An 11,481-nucleotide genomic window follows, 5' to 3' on the forward strand; every position below is an offset into this window, starting at 1 on the left:
TGAGTTTTTGTGTTTTTCTGTGATTTTAGGTATGTTCTGGCTGAAATTGAGGGATCTGAGCAAAAATCTGATTAAGGCTGAAAAAGGACTGCTGATGTTGTTGGAATCTAACCTCCCTGCAGTCGAAATAGATTTTCTGGAGCTACAGAACTCCAAATTGTGTGTTATTAATTGCGTTGGAAAGTAGACATCCAGAGCTTTCCAGCAATATATAATAGTTCACACTTTATTCGATTTTAGATGATGCAAACTGGTGCTCAACGCCAGCTCCATGCTGTATTCTAGAGTAAAACGCCAGAAACACGTCACAAACCAAAGTTAAACGCCAAAAACACGTTACAACTTGGCGTTTAACTCCAAGAGAAGCCTCTGCATGTATAAAGCTCAAGCTCAGCCCAAGCACACACCAAGTGGGCCCCGAAAGTGGATTTCTACATCAATTACTTATCTCTGTAACCCTAGTAGCTAGTTTAGTATAAATAGAACTTTTTACTATTGTATTCAGTGTCTTTTTGACCATTAGTCTTGTCATATCTTTGGACGTTTAGTTCTTAGACCTTCATGTGTGCTGGCCATTCGGCCATGCCTGGACCATCACTTATGTATTTTCAACTGTGGAGTTTCTACACACCATAGATTAAGGTGTGGAGCTTTGTTGTTCCTCGAGTATTAATGCAATTACTATTGTTCTTCTATTCAATTCAACTTATTCTTATTCTAAGATATTCGCTGCATTCAACATGATGAATGTGATGATCCGTGACACTCATCATCATTCTCACCTATGAACGCGTGCCTGACAACCACTTCCGTTCTACCTTAGATTGAGCGGGTATCTCTTGGATTCCTTAATCAGAATCTTCATGGTATAAGCTAGAATCCTTTGGCAGCCATTCTTGAGAATCCGGAAAGTCTAAACCTTGTCTGTGATATTCCAAGTAGGATTCAAGGATTGAATGACTGTGACGAGCTTCAAACTCACGAGTGTTGGGCGTAGTGACAGACGCAAAAGAATCACTGGATTCTATTCCGACATGATCGAGAACTGACAGATGATTAGCCGTGCTGTGACAAAGCATTTGGACCATTTTCACTGAGAGGACGGGAGGTAGCCATTGACAATGGTGACGCCCTACATACAGCTTGCCATGGAAAGGAGTAAGAAGGATTGGATGAAAGCAATAGGAAAGTAGAGATTCAAAAGGAACACAGTATCTTCATGCACTTATCTGAAATTTGCACCAATGAATTACATAAGTATCTCTATCTTTATTTTATACTTTATGTATCTTTATATTTTCGAAAACCATTATAACCATTTGAATCTACCTAACTGAGATTTACAAGATGACCATAGCTTGCTTCATACCAACAATCTCCGTGGGATCGACCCTTACTCACGTAAGGTATTACTTGGACGACCCAGTGCACTTGCTAGTTAGTTGTGCGAAGTTATGACAAAGTGTGATTCACGTTTGAGAGCTCCAAGTCTTTGGCACCATTATTGATGATCACAATTTCGTGCACCAAAGAGTAACACTCCAGATGACACGACCGCGTGACCCACGCAAACGCGTGACGTGCGCGATCTGCAAAATTTGCAGAAGTCGGCCCCAGTGACTTCTGGACCCTTTTTGGTCCAAATCCAAACCCAGAGAACACAGATTAAAGACTATATATTGAGGAATCCATCCACTCATCAGGGGGATGTTACAACATACATTCATACATAGTTTTAGGATTTAGATGTAGTTTTTAGAAAGAGAGGTTCTCTCCTCTCTCTTAGGAATTAGGATTAGGATTTCTATTATGTTCAGACTACTTCCCCTCATTACAGGTTCAATGTTCCTTTTATTTTCCCAATTTGACTTATGAACTTTTTGATGTTGGATTTAATTTCTTTTATTAATATTTGAGGTATTTCAGACATATGACTTTTATTTAGTTTCCTATATTCTTGGCTCTAGTTGATTGATTGGTGACTCTTAAGTTATCAAACTTAGCAGTTGATTAATATTTGAAGTTTGCTGATTAATTTGGATCCCTCTAAAGCTAGTCTTTCCTTAGGAGTTGACTAGGACTTGAGGAATCAAATTAATTGGTCCACTTGACTTTCCTTTAGTTAGTAAGGGTTGACTAAGTAGGAGCAACGGACAATACTCATCACACCTGATAAGGATAACTAGGATAGGACTTCCAGTTTTCATACTTTGCCAAGAGTTTTTCTTTACTAATTGATTTAATTCCCTGCAATCTATTTCTCTTGTTCAAAACCCAAAATATTGTTTTCCATAACCAATAATAAATCATACTTCCCTGCAATTCCTTGAGAAGACGACCCAAGGTTTGAATACTTCGGTTTATAAATTTTATTGGGTTTGTTACTTGTGACAACCAAACGTTTATACGAAAGGATTTTCTGTTGGTTTAGAAGCTATACTTACAATGCGATTATATTTGTGAAAATTCTTTACCGACAGGAAATCCGATCGTCACTTCTTCATGTTGTTCTCAGCTTATGTGGTTAAAAACACAGCTTGCTTATTACAAATTAAATGTTGAAAATATTCCTTTGCTGTGTGATAACATGAGTGCCATTAATATTTCTAAAAATCCAGTTTTTCCCTCTAGGACTATGCATATTGAAGTGAAATTTCACTCAATAAGAGAACATGTCCAAAAGGGGGATATTAGCATTCAATTTGTTAAATCGGAGGAGCAATTAATAGATATTTTCAAAAAACCACTTGCTGAGGACAGATTCTGCATGCTTAGAACTAGTCTATGAATTTTAAGTTATGATTCTTTGTTTGAAAGTTGCTAATGTGTTTTCTGGAGCATTTTGACTCATAAACAGGTATGAGACAATTCTGGGCATGTAAAGAACGTTCCCTTCAATCAGCGTGTTCTAGGCTTGTTGCAAGTGAAAGTTGATATGGGCCAACCTCAAAAATCATATCATGGGTGGTCCTATGTGTTTTCTTTATTCAAACCACCTATGGGGCCAATATGAATGTTACATTTGTTAATATTTGTCTTTTTCGTTCGCTTGTGTGTTTCAGTTCTTTTTTGTTTAAAAAGGCTTTTGGGTTGTTTTTTTAACGGGTTTTAAAAATTTAATATTAATTTCCTGTTTCATTTTAAAATCAATTAAAATCTTTCTTTTTATGAGGTCATATATTTTCAAGTCATATCAACAGGTGATGCAGTTGCATGGTTTAAGAAAATTTTTTTGGTACGGTTACCAATATTCTTTCTCTTCCCTCCATAACTCCTCCTCAAACCTTTCGGTTTCTTCCCACTATCTTTATTATTTCTCTTTCTTCAAAACTCAAAAACCAGCAAATGAGAAAGAAAACAGTAGCACACAAGCCTCCTCGTGAAAGAATCTACAAGCTTCTTACTAAACCTTCAACTCGCTCCCAAGACAAAACTTTCACTCCCTCACCTTCTCCTCCTACCTCTCCTCCACGAACCGATCCCATGGCTCGCACTAAGAACCCTTCAAGGTTCCTCTCTTCAGCCAAGCCGACGCCAAACCCTCCACCTTCGAAGGAACCAACATCCAAACCAGGGTCATCGAAGCCAAGTTCATCAAAGGGGAAGCGACCAGCTGCTCCTGAACCTCCATCTGAGCCCGCACAACCAATGTCTAGGTCTATTCCATTACGTTCTCAGTGAGGTAAATCTCATCCTTCTCTCAAATCTGTTAGAGAACCATATATTGACCCATTTGCTTATAAATCCCACTTCATGACGTCACACTTAAATTATAATCCATATAGATTTAGGTCTGCCATGAACAATGATTTCTTTGAAGGAGTTGTTAAGTACCGTATCCTGTGTCCATCTTTTCTTGTTGACTTACCAACTTTGAAAAAGAAAGGATTTCCTTTTGTTGAAAATCAAAAAGCCCGTTTATCCTCTGTTAGTTCAAGAATTTTATGCAAATCTGACATATCATGAAGGGGCTGTTCATTCTTATGTTAAAGGCCGAGACATTGTGTTGAGCAATGAAACAATTAGTGATGTATTGAAGTACACTGATGTTGGGCCTTGTGCTTACACTTCAGTTAAGTGGGGATGAAGGTGTTGGAATTTCTTACAATGATGCATTGGCTCACATTTGTGAACATGTTTCTTTAATTGATGGCATTACACCCACTCACAAAGCCGTAGGATATGAACATACTCAGTTGCACCGAATGGTCAACCACATCATACTTTCTCAAAGTGGTTTATATCAAAGGGTTTCCTACACTGATACTCTTGTTTTATATGCCCTTCTCACTAAAATAGAAATTTCATTTGCATATTTGATGGTTAGATACATGTTTGACTCTGTTAGGAGTGAGAAAGACAAAGCACTTCCTTATGGCATGTTTCTAACCTGCATATTTGAGTATTTTGGTGTTGACTTGAACAATGAGGATTATCAAAATAGACATTCCTATTTAAAGGGAGGTGGTGCAGTGAAATAGCAAAAAGCACCTACTCGATCTGAAAGAATGGTCTTAGATGATGAAGATGATGACTTTGTCCCTAAGGAATCTCCTCCTTCTTCCACTGAGGGTACTTCCATCTCTATTGGCAAGAAATCTGCTCTGATGAATGTTGTAAAGGATGTTGTTCAGGAGTTTGTCTCCCAATCTAATCACTTGATTACAATGAGCAAGGAGCAAAGAAAGCTAGCCAGCAAACATGAAAACTTTCTCCGAAAATCAAGGAATAGAGTGGCTGTGTTTATGACATTTATTGACAACCTACAGAAGGATGAAGACCCTGCCACTGACGCTGATGAAGAAGTTGACTCTGAGGGGAACGATTCTGATGCCTAGGATTGCTACATGAAGCTGCTACTATCTTTTTTCTTGTCTCATGAATTCTGCTTATTTTGCTACTTTTGAACTTTTTCTGTTGTTGTCTTGGATGACTGTAATTATCTAAATACTGTTGCAGTTAATTTTAGTTTTCTTCATATTTTGAACTGTGCACTAACTCTTTCTTGCAGGATTTAAGGTGATGTTTTTGTTGATCTTGATTATTATCCACCCTTGATGACAAAAGGGGGCTGAATTGACTTTTTCTACTTTTGCTGCTACTAAATTTTTTTTGTGATTTAATTGTGAATTTCTTATTGCTGCCGATGATAGTGTTGAGCATATAAATTTTGAGTTGCAACTGTGCTACTGCAGGGAATGAATCGACATGCAAATTGGAAATTGCTTTCATATGATATCAGTTTGCCCTTGATTAATCTTGATACTTTGTTTTTGCTGTTGACATGATATGTTGGGCTGATTCTGTGGTGTTGTTTGTTTTATATCCCTTAGACAAGATAAATGTGTATAGCTCTTTATTGTGTTCTCTATAAGTACAATGTAAAACAGGAACAAAGAGGAAAGCATAAATCTAGGGGGAGCTACTATTGAAAAGGAAAGGGGGAACAACACAAAAGCAAGAAACATCAATCAAAGGGAAGTTTTCTAACTTTGCTAAAATTCAATTCTTTTGGTTATTCCTTAAATATGTTTGTCTTCAAGGGGGAGAGTGTTGAGTTAAGAAATTAACTAAATTAATTAGTGATGACAAATATTATTTTTGGGCAAAGTAAATAATTAGTGTTGAGTGTTAATAATTACATGTTGCTAATTATTTATTAAATGTTGCAGGCCAAAATTCAATCCTATAGCCCAAATTGGAATGAAAATAAAATATCAAGGCTAATGGGTAGGTTAATCAAGAGAAGCCCAAAAGAAAACAAATCCAAAGAAATCAAACGGGTTGCCTAATGGATATCCGATCCAAGCTAGATTTGATTTCAGCAAACCCCTCCGTCTTGCCTCCAAAGCAACGTTCCTTTTCTCTGTCTCATTCAAATCACATAACTCAGAAAAAGTAAGAAAGAAAGTTTAGCTCCTAAGCTTGTCACGGAAGAAGAATGTAAGAGAAGGTTAAGCAAAGAAGGGTAAGGTCTAATCAACCACTTCAAACAACATCAAGAAAGATCATAAGCTAAAAGGTAATCCATTTCCTTATACATGCAACATATCTTCTTCGCCTCTTCCCAACTCTCTACTCAGTCCAAAATGGGATACAAAGGAAAGTTAATCTGTGTTCTTCACTACTGTGTATCTACGGTCACAAGTGATACTTGGGGACAAAGTTGTATTTCAATGGTCAAGATCTGGGTTTACCATTGAAGAAATTCCTTTCTGCTGATAATGTGGCTTTCAGTCAAGATAGAGAAGTCAGAAGCAAAGTTCCCACTTTGAGGATTACTGGGAAAAAGTGAGCAGCTAGGTTGGTGAAGCTCAAGGCTCAAGAAGTTGAACAAGGGCGAGCAACCAAGCAACATGCAAGGAGATAAAAGAGGTTTGCTGTTCATTCAGAAACCAAGGAAAGATAACCCAGTGTATTGAGATTTTGTTCTATAAAGAAGTTCTCTGAAGAAGTTCATCTACTTGGACAATGCTTTTTTTCAAAGAAGCATTCCACCAAAAATGAAGAACTGAATCAGAGACATGCAAATCTGGTTTATCACGTAGCAAAGAGGCTGTTGATGAGTCAATCTCCTTCATGTTTTATAGATTGTAATTTTCTTTTTAATGTTTATCTTTCTGTAATTTTTTGAGTGAAAAGCCATATTGAGTGGGCTCAAGTAAAAGCCAATGAGTGAAGAGAGGTTGAGTGAAACACTTGAGAGAAAAGTCTAGAGTTAATTTCAGATTTCTTTAGGTAAGTCTGTATCTTGCATCTTGTACCAGTGAGGTACCCCTTTCTTAGTTGGGTGAGCACCAAGAGTGAAAAGTTAGGTATTAGCATAGCCAATGTCAAGTTAGGTTAGAACTTGAGTGCGAAAGGATTGTGTCAATCCTATGGAATTGGTGTATGTAATACTTTTAACTATAGTGGAAATTCCTCCATTGTTGTGGAGGAGACTGGACGTAGGTTGCATTGCACAAGGAAACCAAACCAGGATACATGCTGGTATTAGCTTCTCTCTTCTCTCCTGTGTTCTATTTTTTGATATTCATGAGACAAAAATAAATTTTCTCATAAATTTTTCGCTGCTAAGTTCAAACAGAGGCAGAATTAAAAGTTTGTTTAAAAAGATCTTAACAGCAACTTAAAAAAAAAGGCATAGATTCAACCCCTTCTCTAAGCTTACCACAACCTTCAAAGAGCACTAGTGACAAAGTTGACTAAAGGGTTCGATATGTGAAGTTCAAATAATCTGTAGAAGGCATGTCTGTATTATCATTTCTTCTTTCAACTCTCATTTAATATAGGAGAGTCTCTCTTCCAATATCACCTGTCCTTTGAGATTATGCTATTTGATTGTACTTTAGTATTCTCCAATACTCTCGTTATTAACCATTTTCTGCTTCAATGAATTATACTCCAACTTATATTGATATCATTCAATTAGAATAAACATACAATTATTTTAATGATAATATTTTAATGCTCATATTTTTTATTATGAAATATGAAAACTAATTTAATACTCATAAAAAATTAGATTAGTTTGAAAAAAACTACTTAAAAGTGGTCAGACATTAGAATGTATATTATATTTTTTACTATCATGGAAACTGCATGTAATAGTTTATAAATATATATTGGATTTACTGTAAAAAAAAAATAAGACTGATTTCTGATCATCTATAAAAATTGCTACTCTTAATAGTTGTGAGACAAAGTTTGGTTGATAGTGGATACTCTATAACCATATATATTCAATCCTATCTATCTTGTAAGATGCATAAACTTGGTTTGATAAGACTGATTTCTGATTATTTATAAAAATTGCTAGTCTGAATAGTCTTGAGATAATGTTTGGTTGATAGTGGATGCTCTATGTTATACATATTGAATCCCATCTATCTTGTAAGATGCATGAACATTAAATCACATTATAATTTGTCCAATTTAGTGTTCATCAACAATGCACGATAGATTAAATTAATGATGAATTATTGGATATTATTGTTTTAGATTCTCTAAATTTTTAATTTTATTTTACAGGATAAAATATAATCTATCAATATTTATTTTATAGATGAGATTTAAAATAATGATAAAAGATCTCAATTTATCTTCTGAAATAAAATTTACAAGATTCGTATATTATATTGGAAAAATTTAAACTAACATTTAATTACTCCCACAATGGAAGGTGAGTGTTGTTAGACTATATTAAGGGCAAAATTCTTTTGGACAGTAATGGTTGATATAATAATAAGTACCAATAACTTTAAATCAACCTCTACAAATATGTATGGGTATTAATAAAAAAATTAATACAACATAATAAATAATACAAAATAATTTAATATGATATAACCTAAAACATTTAACTTTATAATATATTTATTAAAAAAATAATCTTTAAAATTGAAAAAAATACAAAAAATTTGTTTATAACATTTTAAGATTAATTTATGCTAAATATAAAATTCTTCATTGATTATTGATCACATTTATGTGATAGTACTCTTTAAATTTTATATTAACAAAGTCAATAATAATTAAAATTTTAAATTTAACCTTTTATATATAAATTCATAAATTATATTATCATTTCAGGTAATTATTTTTTTAATAAAGATTTAGCAAATTATTTTAGGTGTGCGATGAGTACTTCTTGTACTATCGTTGGAGTTCCAGCATTTTCATTTCCTAATAATTCTTACCTCCATCCTTGTAAATTTTTTTACTACCTCTCTATTTTAATTTGGGTAACATATGATTTTTGCAAATTAAATACTAATCTTAGCAAAAGTAAAAAATAAAAAGATGGTCATTCGTTTAAAATATTTTATATTACCAAATATTTATAAGGTGATTATTTTAATAGACAAATAGTTAAGTACTCTAGTCACCAAAAAAAAAATAGTTAAGTACTCTTCAATTATAAAATATGTTATATAAAATTATATTTTTTTGGTAATTGAATTAATTAATTAATTTACTTTTCCGTATTAATAAACCAAGTATAATCACCAAAAAAAAACCAAGTATAGAATTTTGTATGCATGATTGAATCTAATGTTTCATCTAATATATTAATTTAAAATATTTGCATTATATTGTATAACTAAGAAAAAAACAAAAACTTGAGTATAGGAAACAGTTTTCCTTCAACCCCTTAGCAACATATGTCATCATTCCATTGTCTTGTTGGACAAATAATTGACCAAACTAATTTTAAATATATAAAAAGATAATATCTAATTACCCAACTAAAGCTTCAATGATTTGATGGATTGAAAGTTGGGTGATCCAAACAAAGTGACACTGACAGGCACCATTCACAAGTTAGGTCCATTTTCCACTTAATCACAACTCTCTCGTGTAAGTAAACTTTTTTTTTTCTACTGTTTTCTTATTTATTTAACATTAGAATATTTAATATTATCAAATATGATAACTAATTTGCATTGACTTATAAATATCCTAATACATAAAATAATTAGCTCAAATTTAAAAAAAGTTTGTATCTAACTCAAAATTTTAATATTTTAAAAATGAAGCCAATCATCAAATAAGTGGAATTAGAAATGTAACCGTTTATAAATTTAATTGAATTAAAAATTTAATATTTATACTTTAAAATTTAATAAAATAAAAAATATTAAAAAATTATTAAAATTTATTATTTTTGTTCATCACTTTTTTTTATAAATTTAAATTTTTTAGTCTAATAATTTAATTAAATACTTTAGTTTATATTTTTAAACATTAATAAATAATAGTTAGTCTTCTAACACTTCTCAATACATATATAATACTAATTTAATGTTTGATTTTTAATGTGTAAATAATATTTTTGTTTTTCAGTATATACAAAATATTAGTTTGATGGATAACTTTTAGTTGTTATTATATATTCTCTCATATTTTCATGTCATCATCAGCCATTTTCCATGTTTGTTTTATCAAGATATATATTTTTTGATGCTCACTTAGCTAGTTAGCTTAGTCCCATGTAACCAAGAGACAAGGAATTTTGAATTTCATTTAGGGTACTTATAAAAGTATTCGATGACTAATTTCTTATCTTTAGTAAACTATTTATGACAACGAACTTAGTTATGATTACAAAAATTATTTATAATTTATAAAAAAGTATTATTTTTAATTATTTTTGTTTTAATTTATAATATTTAAAGATAATTTCATCATTATAAAAAATAAAAATTATTTTTATCAGCGTTGCAAAATATCAGTGCGGTTTTAGTAGTTTATCTTTTCTAAATTGAGTAAAACTTTTTTCGTTTTTTGAGGACAAAAAAGTGCGAATGCCCCACTACTTGACTTTCACCGGTATGAGCATGATGCCTAACGTTATGGCTTTTCTGATGGGCCTGAAATCATTACGGCCTACAAAGAAACGATAAGAAAAGAAACCAAAACCCTAATGTGAAGGCCTTCTAAATAATTCTGTTGTTTGGGTATCATGGGAAATTGGGAATGATGGGTATTACTATTAACCCTGCTGAATGCTCATTCCATTAAGTGTATGAATAATGACTATTTTATACATTACATATTTATATATCATCAATAATAGACATTAATATACCTATTGATTTATTTTTTAATTTATTAAATATGTGTAAAAATAATAAATAGAATTAATATTACTTAAAATTATAAGTATCTATATGCTCTCTAACTAAGATGTCTTAAATATTAAATTTTGAAAATAGCAAAATATATTTTTTAAAGATTATAAAAAATTTTGGAGAAAAAAATTGCGTATCAGGCTTCTTATTCACACCCTATTTTATATCAGTATACATATATTAACATTGAAAGGACTCATATTTTTTATTATTATTAAATGAAGCTTGACTCTAATTTAGAGTGATCGTTGAAATATAAATTATATTTTTATTTTGGATTTTATTTTATAAATTATAATCTTAACATTTAGTTGTAATAGTTTTTATTATCTAAATTACTTGCATCATTTTTACACTTTTAATTCTTATTCACAATACACATTTTAGGTACTTTATTCTAATCCATTAATTGACTCTAATACCTAATAGGCTAATTTCATAACTTACTGCGGTTTTAGTAAAATTTGATATTTTGATATGACAAAAAGTTAAAAGGAGTGAAAAAATTGTGACCTTTGAAAGGGTAAACCAAACCAAACCAAACATTCACTATCATCCTTATTTTATTGATTGACTAGTTTCTTTAAGGAGAGTGTCAAAAGCAACACAATCACTGTCACGAGTGAGTTGTGACACTCACCAAATAGTTTATTCTGAACTCCCATGATATGTAAAGTGTTATTAAATTTTGGTAGAGTAAGGCACACACTCTCAAACTAAAATAAAACAAACTAAAAATAACAAATAAAAGACCACATCATGGAAATCTTACCTTTAAAAGGAGACCATACACAAGTTCACAACCAAGCTCGAACGAAAGAAAGAAAGAAAGAAAGGGCTATTCTAT

At 32.1% G+C, this 11,481-nt stretch overlaps 1 protein-coding gene across 3 annotated transcripts in view; it reads left to right on the forward strand.

Moving 5' to 3' along the window:
• Positions 1–11,456: 11,456 nt before the first annotated feature.
• LOC107489437 (probable methyltransferase TCM_000336) overlaps positions 11,457–11,481 on the forward strand; it is a 13,487-nt gene continuing 13,462 nt past the window's right edge. Inside the window, exon 1 of one of the 3 annotated variants that reach the window (XM_021142725.2) lies at positions 11,457–11,478. The gene's annotated coding sequence lies outside the window, so the exon portion shown is untranslated. The remainder of the gene's footprint in view (positions 11,479–11,481) is intronic. The other 2 variants (XM_016110185.3, XM_052261332.1) reach the window with 2 other exon arrangements.

Source organism: Arachis duranensis, chromosome 5 (genome assembly GCF_000817695.3).
Source record: "Arachis duranensis cultivar V14167 chromosome 5, aradu.V14167.gnm2.J7QH, whole genome shotgun sequence".
NCBI classification, from domain to species: Eukaryota; Viridiplantae; Streptophyta; class Magnoliopsida; order Fabales; family Fabaceae; genus Arachis; species Arachis duranensis.